This window comes from Rhipicephalus microplus, chromosome X (assembly GCF_043290135.1).
Source record: "Rhipicephalus microplus isolate Deutch F79 chromosome X, USDA_Rmic, whole genome shotgun sequence".
Lineage (NCBI taxonomy): Eukaryota > Metazoa > Arthropoda > Arachnida > Ixodida > Ixodidae > Rhipicephalus > Rhipicephalus microplus.
In genome coordinates this window covers 273,184,045-273,195,707 of record NC_134710.1, presented here as the reverse complement: position 1 = coordinate 273,195,707, position 11,663 = coordinate 273,184,045, and the positions used below count along the sequence as shown (strand labels likewise).

General features: G+C 48.9%; 1 long non-coding RNA gene across 1 annotated transcript in view; it reads right to left on the bottom strand.

Annotated features, from left to right (window-relative positions):
* Positions 1 to 1,495: 1,495 nt before the first annotated feature.
* Positions 1,496 to 11,663, bottom strand: part of LOC119162401 (uncharacterized) — a 106,252-nt gene continuing 96,084 nt past the window's right edge. Inside the window, exon 3 of the long non-coding RNA XR_012887326.1 lies at positions 1,496 to 1,590. This is a non-coding gene — a long non-coding RNA (uncharacterized LOC119162401). The remainder of the gene's footprint in view (positions 1,591 to 11,663) is intronic.

The following is an 11,663-nucleotide window of genomic DNA, read 5'->3' as shown; positions in this document are numbered from 1 at the left end:
AGTAGGATGGGTGTACGACGAGCATTGCGAAGGAGATAAGTCACCACGTCTGCTATGAAACTAATACAGCACTTTTCCTTTATGGTACCCAAACCATGGAATAGAAGAGAAAAGCGCGCTTGCACGGCTTGATAAGCCGGAGCTTCGTCCACGAATTTCACAATTCCCAAAGCCTATATTGCTGGCAGGCCTAGAATGACATTAGTCGCCGTGTCAATCACAGAAACATCCTGCCTAATCAAACTATCGTTTCCGCAGTATGTTAGCAGGGAACTTTCCTTTTAAATCTAACGCTTCGCTACCTGGCCCCTTCAATATCACGTTAGGATGCTCTAGATCTTCGGGTAACCCTGGGAAGGAGGCTGGTACAATGTTTACTTCTGCTCCCGTGTTAACTTTAGCAGATACCATCACCCCGTTAACTGCCACCTGAACAAATCGAGCTCTTGCAGCCGCACCAGCCAAAGTTCCAACAAGGTAAATTACGCAATTTCGGTTCAACTGCTCATTCGGAGTATTATTCCGGTGCACAGGGCCCGGGCCTACCTTTGATGTCCTTGCTACCGCAATCGATAAGTCCCGCTTTTGTGGACACACTTCAGCGAAAAGCCCCCGTCGTTGGCACCTGTAGCACACTGCCCCTTCGTCAGCGCACGATGATGTCCAATTACAGACCCTGCCACACGTCGAACGCTGCAGGAAGTCTTCTTTGCCCCGTTGGTACTCCGAACGCCCCTGGCCTTCTCGTCGTCTTCCATGCTGGTTGGTTGGTGGCATGGACTGCGATGAAGTTCCCCTTGTTACTGTATGGCTTCCTTCTTTCTGGCTTTTGTCAGTGCTGTTTTCAGACTCAGTGTGGCGCCCATTTGAAGGGCTTAGTACAGCTTTGTATCCTGTAGTAAAGCTACAAAGTGGTCCAGGATTATTCTCTCTTCCATCACGCCAAAGTCACATTTATCTGTCAATGCATGTAGCACCATTACATACTGGTCAATTGATTCACCTGGAGCTTGGTGGCGGCGATGGAAGCATGCACTTTCATAGACCGAATTCCGCGTGGCCATGAAGTACGCATCGAACCGTTTATTCACCATTTCATAGTCCTTTGACTGTTCTTTCAATAATTCGAAGGTGCCGAATTCGTTGCGAGTCTGTCTCTCCATTGTATACAGCAGCGTACGTACAAGGCTTTCCAAGTTCGCTCGTTAAGGCAGGAAGCAAATCAATATTCATCGAATTTTTAATCCACGCCGGCCATTCTGACACCCTTTCAATGTCTAAGCTCGTTGGTGGCTGCACCAGAAAGTACTGGCTGGAAACAGCATTTCTTTTTCCCGCCATGCCACGAAGCTCTTGTCGCGGTATCCTGTCCTAGTCGAGGACGCCAATGATGAAGGTCCACCGTCAGTTCTCTGCTACATCGTTTGTGGTTCCGAATTACTTCCGAAGAACACATCTGACACCATGTCGTGTTTCCGTGACGAACGACACCACATTGAGCACGAACAGGAAAACAAGTGCTCCCTTCTTTATTCGCTTGGTCATATATATACATGTGTCTTCTTCAGGCCCACGTGCAAGGCACTGCACCTGCAGGGGGGGGGGGGGGGTATGACAAGAAGTTAGCAAGACAGCACAAACGCGATAAATCACACTTAACTAAATGACACAAGGTACTACGAGCTGCATGAGAAGGAATACACGAGCGGCGTCTCACATAGCTTCAAACTCGAAGTGGTGCTATTCAAGGTGGCGCTCTCAGAAACTAAATGAAAATACGCCGCCTTCCTGTAAAGTGTCGTCACATCCACCACGCTATTCCTGATTTAAAAAAAATACTGCAGCTGGGAGCGTATCCCGGAACACTCGCTAATATGAGACAGGAATGTCGAGAAGAGTGCGGTAGTGTGCTGTTGCTAGTGCCGTGGATAATACCGCTCTTCATTCGCTTGTGTGCGCGCATGTAACATAATATTAAAATACAGAAAACTATAATTTTAAACAAGAGTGTCATTCCTGTGCATGAGCGCTACAACAGGCGTCAGCATATCAAGATGTTATTCGCGGTTTATATGAGGATGCCTAAGCTTTGAACACAAAAGGTATAGTTATAACTTTTAGAATTCTTATAGTACACAGTCATTTAATGTAATTCCACTTCTAGCAAATGCCCTTTATTAAACGTATTTATTTCTAGCTCAATGAAAAGGATGCCGTGAAAGCTATTTTCAGAAGTGTGTTTGACGTCAAAACTGTCAGAATGATGTTTCTTCAAGTGTTTAATGATGTTAGGAAACACGTGGTAGTTGTAGGAGACCAGATCACGTGAATATGAGAGATGGTGAGCCAATATGAAACCCAAGGTCTTCAATTTGCAAGCCATAATTTTGTACGTGTCTGGCGTTTCATCGAATGACTGTTCAGTCATTTTGATACCCACTTCGCTGAAAGCTTGCACATGTGCAGAGTATTTGTACCAACGGAACCAGCATGTTTCCATGAATATTCCCACGTACTACATTTTTGGCACGTATTGGCATAATGCCACGTGCCATTCCTCAAACTTTGTTTCGCCCTAATACACTACACAATTCTAAGCGCAAACCGTGCCTGCAGTTTTCGAGAAGCTTCGGGACTGTAGTAGATCACTTCGATGCGATCATGCCCACTCCGCGAACTGTACAGATTTTTCTGGAACACTCGTCACCGCCAGCGATAAAGCTAGAACATTCGATGACAAGAGTATGAATGCCGATGCACTTCGCCGCTTGTCAGTAGTTGATGGACGGCCAACGCTCTGTTCGCCGCTATCAGTCCAATTGAAAACTGCTACTGTAGTCCGACTTTCCATTTACTGGACACAGGTTCACCCAAATAAACAATTTACTATACGATTCGCAGTGTGCTCCATTCGTCCACGTCAAGACCCCGTGCATCTGATGGAGGTGCTGTTTCTTCCAGGTACCGGACGCCTCCGTCAAGCCGTGAACCCAGCCCACGCTGTGAAGACACCGATGCCAGCAACGAGCAGCGAGTTAGCCGCAGTAAACAAGGTCTGCCACCGGAGTACGGGCTTTTACTTGACAAGGCTCATAAAACCAAGACGTTGACGTTGACCATGGCGACCATGTCAACGCCGATTGCACCTGCACCACTCCTGCTCCGGTAACCCAAATAGCCGCCAACTTTTCGTGGTTCGCCACTGGAAGATGCGGAAAGCTGGATCGAAAGGTTCGACCGCGTCGCCGCCTTCAATGACTGGACACATGATGACAAGCTCCGGCATGTGTATTTCGCCTTAGAAGATGCTGCTTGGATCTGGTTTGAGAATCAAGAGCGAAGCCTTACAATAAGGGGCGTCTTTCGCGCCAGGTTCCTCACCACTTTCGCAAGTGTGGTGCGCAAGGAGAAGGCCGCAGCTCTCCTCGAAACCCGGATGCAGATGCCAAAGGAAAACGTGGCGCTATTCACGGAAAATATGATTGATTTCTTCCGCCACGTTGACTCCGACATGTCCCAGGAGAAGAAGGTCCGTCTGCTCATGCGAGGAGTAAAGCAGGAACTCTTCGCCGTGTAGAGAGGAAGAAGATTATGTGCCACAGTGGGTCACGCCTTTAGCGAGAGGAGCCAAGCGCGAGCGTTTCCCCCGAGGGCTCTGATTCCTGAGTCCGTTGCTGCCGCCCGCTTTCTTCATCAATAGACCTGCTGTGCAAGTACTACTTGTGCCAATAAATCCCGTTTCAGAGTGGTGGAGGAGCGGGGTATTTCAACCTGAAACTCCGACCCAGGAAACTACCTGCCATCCCAGAAATGGCTGAAGAAAGCGGGTGGCAGCAATGGACTCAGGAATCACAGCCCTCGGGGGAAACGCTCGCGCTTGGCTCCTCTCGCTAAAGGCGTGACCCACTGCGGTACATAATCTTCTTCCTCTCTACAGCCGGCCTGACCAGAAACCCGCCAAAGACGGTCGCCGAATTCGTTTCAGAAGCATATACGATAGAGAAGACGCTCGAGATGCACACGCGGCAATATAACCGTAGCTTTTCGTCTACAAGCTACGCCGGCATTCAAGAGCTAGGAACCACTGACATGCGTGAGACGATCCGAGTGATAGTGCAAGAGGAGCTGCGAAAATTACTTCCTTCAGCGCAGCTTTACGTGAAATCCACCACGGACGTTGTACGCCAGGAGATGCAGCAAACGCTGGGTGTTCCTCAGCCTCAAGAGCCGCAGCTGCAAGTCATGAGCTATGCTGCTGCAGCCCGCCGCCACGCCGCTCCTCCACGCGCACGCCAAAACGCCGCCCCATCGCACTTCCGTCGCCAGACGCCACCTCCGCCACCACCCTCACCGACGACCTACCATTCGCCAGTGGGACAGCGCAGTGCGCCGAGGCAAGCCGATGTTTGGCGCACCCCTGACCACCGCCCACTGTGCTACCACTGCGGTAAAGCCGGGCACACTTACTATCGTTACCAGTACCGACAGATAGGACTAAGTGGCTTCGCCGTCGATGCACCACGTCCGCAGCCAGGGGAACGGCCAAGTGACATCGCCGACTACCTGAAAGGAACTCAGTGGACACCACAAAGTCCTTCCCGTTCACCGTCGCCCAGCCGCCACACGTCACCGCACCAGCGGCAGTACTCTGGCACAACGCGGGGTCGGTCTCCTAGCCCGTATCCGGGAAACAAAGGGCAGCAACCGATGGAGGTACGGTTGCTGTGCGACGAACTACCGAAGATCCTCCTACGACGACGACGCCGCGAAGGAGCTTTCCAAACACCACGCCAACCAGGCAGTCTTGACGACGAATGCTCACTCACCGAGGGTGACCTGACGACGCAACATAGAAGCAGCAGAACAAGCCGACGAAGCCATGGCCCTACGCCACGGCCTAACTGCAACGCGAGACGGCGAACTAGTGACCTCGACGTTCTTATTGACGGCCACAGTGTGACCGCTCTCGTTGATACTGGAGCCGACTATTCCGTCATTAGTGGGTCGTTCGCCGCGAAGTTGAAGAAAGTTAGGACAGCTTGGTAAGGCCCCAAAATCCGCACAGCCGGAGGTCATGTCGTAACGCCAGCAGGAATCTGCACAGTGAGAGTCACCATTAACGGCCGTATTTATCCTGCAGACTTCGTAGTCCTACAGCGTTGCTCGAGAGATGTCATCCGTGGCATGGACTTCTTATGCCTCCATGGTGCTGCCATCAACCTAAAAACAAAGTCGATAACGTTATCCACAGAAGAAGCACTACCGCCGCGCACGCCGTCAGGAAACCATGCATTGAATGTGCTGGAAGAACAGGTTACCATTCCGCCTTGGAAGGCGTCGTTGGAGGCAGTTAGCATCTGTTGGTCACCCGCAATATTTGCGTCGCAAGAGGAATTGAAGAGCTGCGGGGAGGCAAAGCAACGGTTATGCTCACAAATTTCAGCAATGAATACAAACATGTGAACAAAGGAACGATGGTCGCATACATCGAAGAAATCGTGGAAGCCACCAGTGCTTTCGCCCTCGCCGATTCGGCGGAACCTGCTCAGAGAAACCAAGCCCCTCCCTCAGCTTTCGACGTCAATCCCAGCCTTCCGAACCATAAGCAAGAACGGCTCAAGACCCTGCTGCTGCAATATGAAGATTGCTTTTCATCGTCATCGAAAATTTGGCAGGCGCCGATCGCGAAACATCGCATCATAACCGAGGAAAATGCCAGACCCCTTCGTCAGGATCCGTACAGGGTTTCGAGGTGAGAACGCGAGGCCGCAAAGACACAAGTTGATGAAATGCTACGGGGCGACATCATCCAGCCGTCCAAGAGTCCATGGGCGTCCTCCATGGTGTTAGTGAAGAAAAAAAGATGGGACCCTACGTTTCTGCGTCAATTATCGCCGCCGGAACTAAATCACAAAAAAGGACGTGCATCCTCTCCCACGAATAGACGACGCACTGGATCGGCTTCATAACGCCAAGTACTTTTCGTCAATGGACCTCAAGACTGGCTATTGGCCAATCGAAGTCGACGAAAGAGACCGAGAGAAGACGGCGTTTATAACACCAGACGGCCTCTTCGAGTTTAAGGTGATGCCCTTTGCTCTTTGCTCAGCGCCTGCAACTTTTCGACGCGTTATGGATACAGTACTGGCAGGATTGAAGTGGCAGACTTGCCTTCTGTACTTGGACGACGTCGGCATGTTTTCCTCGAGTTTAGACGAGAATCTTAGGTGCCTTGAAGCTGTACTTCAAGCCATCAAGACGTCCGGACTCACACAAATGCCAGAAAAGTGCAGATTTGCATATGAGGAGCTCTTGTTTCTGGGGCACGTGATTAGCAAGTCTGGAGTTCGTCCCGATACACGGAAAACACCCGCCATCGCCGACTTCCCGCCACCAACTGACAAGAAGGCGGTGCGCCGATTTCTGGGCCTGTGTGCCTATTATAGGCGGTTCGTGAAAAACTTCGCCCGCATTGCCGATCCACTCACTAAGCTTACCAAGGCCGACGTGGAGTTCAAGTGGGAAACGCCGCAGGAACACGCTTTCCAGAAGCTTAAACATCGCCTCCAGACGCCTTCATTGCTTGCCCATTTTGATTAAATCGCCGAGACAGAAATACACACTGACGCAAGCAGCGTAGGTCTTGGCGCCGTTCTTGTGCAGGCTGACGGACTTGAATGGGTTATTAGTTATGCCAGCCGATCGCTATCCAAAGCAGAAGCCAATTATTCCACAACAGAAAAGTAGTGCCTCGCCATCATCTGTGCTACGTCGAAATTTTGCCCCTACCTCTACGGCAGGCCCTTCAAAGTTGTGAGCGACCACCACGCCTTGTGTTGGCTAGCCACCTTGAAGGACCCTTCAGGTCGCCTCGCACGATGGAGCCTGAGACTTCAAGAATATGATATTACTGTCGTTTACAAGTCCGGCAAGAAACACACCAACGCCGACTGTCTCTCTCATGCGCCTGTCGACCAACCACCACCCGACGACCCGGATGACGACTACTTTTTGGTAATGATAACTACCGACGACTTCGCTGAACGACAGCGGGCCGACCCGGAACTTAAGGCCCTAATAGAATACCTCGAAGGCAGGACCGCCGAAGTCCCGAAGGTATTCAAGCGCGCACTTGCGTCGTTCTTCCTACGAAACGGTCTTCTACAAAAGAAAAACTTTTCACCGCTTCGAGCTAAGTACCTCCTTGTGGTGCCTTCAGCTCGGCGACCAGAACTCCTGCAGGCCCTAGACGACGATCCGACGGCAGGGCACCTCGGTGTTTCTCGCACGCTCGCGAGGATACAAGAAAGGTACTACTGGCCACGTCTTACCACCGACGTCACTCGTTATGTGAGGACATGCCGGGACTGTCAGCGACGCAAGACACCGCCGACAAGGCCAGCGGGACTTCTGCAGTCAATTGATCCACCTTGTCGACCTTTCCAGCAGATTGGTATGGACCTACTAGGGCCGTTCCCGACGTCGGCTTTCGGAAACAAGTGGATCGTGGTAGCTACCGACTACCTCACTCGCTACGCCGAGACAAAAGCCCTGCCAAAAGGCAGTGCATCCGAGGTAGCTAAGTTCTTCGTCGAAAATATCGTCCTACGTCACGGTGCCCCGGAGGTCCTCATCACCGACAGAGGAACGGCATTGACTGCTGGCCTAACTCAAGCAATCTTGGCATACAGCCAGAGAAACCACCGCCGGATGACAGCGTTCCACCCGCATACCAACGGCCTCACCGAGCGGCTAAACAAGACGATCGCCGACATGCTGTCAATGTACGTCGATGTCGAACACAAGACGTGGGACGCCATTCTTCCGTATGTGACCTTCGCATACAACACGGCGGTGCAGGAGACGACGCAGATATCTCCATACAAATTGGTCTACGGAAGAAGCCCGGCAACGACGCTCGATGCCATGTTACCCAACGTCACCGACGAAGAAAACCTTGATGTGAGCGAGTACCTTCAACGCGCAGAAGAAGCCGGACAACTCGCGCGTTCCCGCATCAAGAATCAACAGACGAACGACAGCCGCTGTTAGAATCTTCGACGACGCTTTGCGGAATACCAGCCCGGTGAATGTGTTTGGGTGTGGACGCCGATACGCCGACGTGGACTTAGTGAAAAGCTTATGCGACAGTACTTCGGACAGGACAGGGTGGTTCGACGTCTCGGCCCACTTGATTACGAGGTTGTCCCCGACGGCATCACGAACTCTCAACGACGCCGATCGCGACCTGAAGTCGTCCATATCGCGCGCCTCAAGCCGTTTCATGCGCGTTAACAAACTGAAACAGTGTTTTTTCTTGTATTATTGCTGTATCGTAATTTATTCATTCTACTTTCTTGCATAGTTGTTGTACCTTCATCTTTAGTTAAAGTATCGGGACGATGCCTTTTTCAAAGGGGCAATGCCACGTGCCATTCCTCAAGCTTTGTTATCGCCCCAATACACTACACAGTTCTCATCGCAAACCACGCCCGCTGTTTTCGAGAAGCTTCCGGACTGTAGTGGATCATTTCGATAAGATCATGCCCATTCCGCGAACTGTACAGATTATTCTGGAACACTCGTCAACGCCAGCGATAACACTAGAACATTCAATGGCAAGAGTATAAATGCCGACGCACTTCACCGCTTGTCAGTAGTTGATCGACGGCCGGCACTCCGTTCGCCGCTATCAGTCCAAGAATGCTACTGTAGTCCGACTTTCCGTTTACTGGGCACAGGTTCGCCCAAATAAACAATTTATTATTCGACTCGCAGTGTGCTCGATTCGTCCACATCACGACCCCGTGACAATATTATCAAGGATCAGCTTGTACTCAGCATAACTTCTTATCGGGTTTCTCGAATTTGTTGGGTGGCCACTGTGCAGTTCACACTTCATGGTAAAATATACCTTAAGCCTAAACAGCTCGAGTTTGAGATTGTTAAAGGAAGGATGTTTCTTCCCTAAGTTTTTTAACATTTCCGTGTGAATCTTTTTGCATACTAATCAAGGAGAAACGAAAGCACCATGACGCCCAGTTACTCCACCTACAAGAAATTTACTTATATACTTCAACCATCTCATACTCTATCTCGCATAGTTACACCATTACTCAACCATGCATCAAGCTTTCACATGGTTCCGTGTTTATGGTTGAATTTCAAGGGAAAGGTGATAAATCCGGCAATTTTCAGCCCCCCGCCCCCCTCTGTACTTCACGTGGCATTTAAAACACATGCGTGGTTGGAGGGACAACCATTGGCTCGTGCGTGGCACCCGTACTGCTCAACTTACCTTCAACCTATTTCGACACAGGAACAGCGCGGTCTCTTCGCAAAGCAAAGGAGCCTGAGGTGTACAGGTATGTGGACGATTTTCTTCGTAGTTGTAAACGCTAAGCGATGTTTGACAGCCAACAACTTAGTGAATAAAGTCTTGAAGGAGTTCTGACAACACGCACAGGGGCTGTCATGTGAGAGTCTAAGGTCAAAATTCAGTTTTTAGATTTGAACCTCACCTTGTCAGAAGATCATATCTGTTGGGTCTTTTGGGCATACTGGCCTTGTTTATGCAAAACGCAGCTGATGCTGTATGACGCTACCCAGTCTAAAGTATGCAGTCAAGAGAGCTATTGAATTCATGAATAAATGAAGGGTGCTTTAAATTTATTGTTTTGTTTTGTTTTTGAGAGGCACAATATGAATGAGGACGAAAAGACTAATGTCAAGGAAAACATAGGGAATATTACCTACTAGTAGTAATAATTTAAATGTCAAGAAAGTAAAGTGGAGAAAAAGATGACTTGCCACCGGTAGTAACCGAACCTGCGACCTTCGAGTAACGCATTCGATGCACTACCACCGAGCTACAGTGGTAGTCATCCTCCCGCCCCCTGGACGGAATTTATGTGTGCACTTATATCTAAGAGTTTTAGTTAGCGCCAATCGCAGTCATGGCGGCGAGTGCAAAAAACTCTTTCTTCTGCCTGCTTGCGTCACGTATCACGTAATGATTCTACTAACTTGCAGCCAACCAATAATCTATCGCATACTACCTGAAGACATCAAGTCTGCTAGAACGAGCTTTTGTATCTAACAAAGAAAAACGATCCCTTGAAAATACCCCTCATTTCTTCATTCGTAACGAGGGTCTCGTTCTGGTAGAATTGATGTCTTCGAATAGCATGCGCTATCGAGTTTCCTAAAATTAACCCTGGCACTGTGATCGTTCACTGACCATGGGAATGATGGGTAGTATACACATTTGCCAAGTCTTCGTACTTGCTGGTGGCGAATTGTACTTGCGGCTTCGTTTATTGCTGGTTACGGTTTTGTTTTGAAGGAAAGAACGATCCCTTTTTAACTTTCTGACTCGATACAAAATGATAAGCCTAAAAGAATAATGTTGGGAAGCGCAATCGCTGAACATTTCCTCTTTTATTTTTTGTGAAAAAACAGCTCTAAGCCACATGAACACACACGGAGCCAGAAGCAGGCCAGAAGCACGAAAATTAGACAAACGTGTGTACTACCCATCATTCCCATGCCCCCTGAAGCGCCGTGCGTTGCAGCTCCCATAGACACTAGCGCCAGAGTTCCCTCTAGTGTATATTAGGAAACTCTATGGCATGCGCGAGATAATTGGTGAGCTGCCACCTTGTAAAAAAATCACCTCCTTGGTGACGCAAACAGGTAGAAAAAATACTGTTCCACACTTTCCGCTTTGACTATGATTGGCGCTAACTAACACTTTTAGATTTAAATGCACATATAAATCCCATCCAGGCGGCTGGCGGATTACCGCCGCCACAGCTCAGTTGTATAGCATCGGACGCGTTATTGGAAGGTCACAGGTTTGCTTCTTGCTGGCGGCAAGTTATCTTTTCGTCCACTTTACTTTCTTGACATTGACACCCCCCCCCCATACTATTGTTGGCGGCAATAAAAAGAGGGGAGGAGGATGAGGAACGGGAGCATTATAGTCTGTAATAGGGCACTGCGCCGTAAAACTGCGATACCGAAATTCTACGCACTGTCACTATGACCATCATATCATAAGCCGATGCTAATAAATTAAAATGGCTTTATTATTATTATTATTATTATTATTATTATTATTATTATTATTATTATTATTATTATTATTATTATTATTATTATTATTATTATTATTATTATTATTATTATTATTATTATTATTATTATTATTATTATTATTATTATTATTATTATTATTCAGAGGTCTGTAAATCAAGACAGCATTGACTTATGTGCAAAAATAAAGTCTTTCTAAAGGCGGCTTCTTCTCAAAGCGATCATTCTGAAGGAAAAGCACGCTTGCAGTTAAACTGCGTGAACTGAGCTGGGCTAACAGTACAAATTCAACCACAACGCAAGACGGTTAGCTGATTCACACAAAACAAGTTCATTGCGTTTCGCTATAAAAACAAATACGGAAAAATTGAAAGTCGGACACACACTGCAACGTTTATTCTAGACACGTTCGTGTGTTTGTATGCCTGCCAGTTCCTGTGACATGAAAGCACTTCAATGTTTTTCCCCGGCTCACCAGGGACGTAGAGGGAACGAGGAGGCTCTTTCGGACGCTCGAGGCCTCACTTACCGGACAACCCCTGGAACCTCCAAAGTCAGCGAACAAC